Here is a 510-nt window from a genome sequence, read left to right on the forward strand (position 1 = left end):
GAAGGGGAACCCTCTCTGCTGCGGAGCTGTTTGCCCGGGAGGGAGCTGCCAGGCTGTTCTTAAACTCCTCCTTACTGATGCCCTGGTGTGCGTGAAGGAAATTGCTTTAGAAATACAGATTTGGGCCTGTAATGTCAGAGAAAGAGGCACGTGTGCTCTTCTGGGAGCCGTAAGGGGGTCTCGGGGGAAACAGCCCCGTTCTCGGGTGTAACATATGCGGTGCATCATCCCCTTATCGTGGCACTCTTGCTGTCCTTGCTCTGCATCCCCACCGACCTTCCCCGGCTGCCGGGCAGCTGTGGGGCGCGCGGCGGCTCTGCGGCTGTAAGACCCCAGTGCCGTCGTCCAACCAGCTGCCCTGCGTGGGCGAGGGGAGCCCGTGGCCCTTGGCTGGTAGCAGCTTCCCCTTCACGTGGGGCTTGTAAGGAGGGCCCCGGCTTCCTGCGGCGAGGCCAGGGGAGCCAGGGCCCACCCGCTGTGGCGGGTTTTTTCCGCCTGGCCGTCCGCCCG

The sequence above is a fragment of the Phaethon lepturus genome, unplaced genomic scaffold (genome assembly GCF_000687285.1).
Source record: "Phaethon lepturus isolate BGI_N335 unplaced genomic scaffold, ASM68728v1 scaffold27674, whole genome shotgun sequence".
Lineage (NCBI taxonomy): Eukaryota > Metazoa > Chordata > Aves > Phaethontiformes > Phaethontidae > Phaethon > Phaethon lepturus.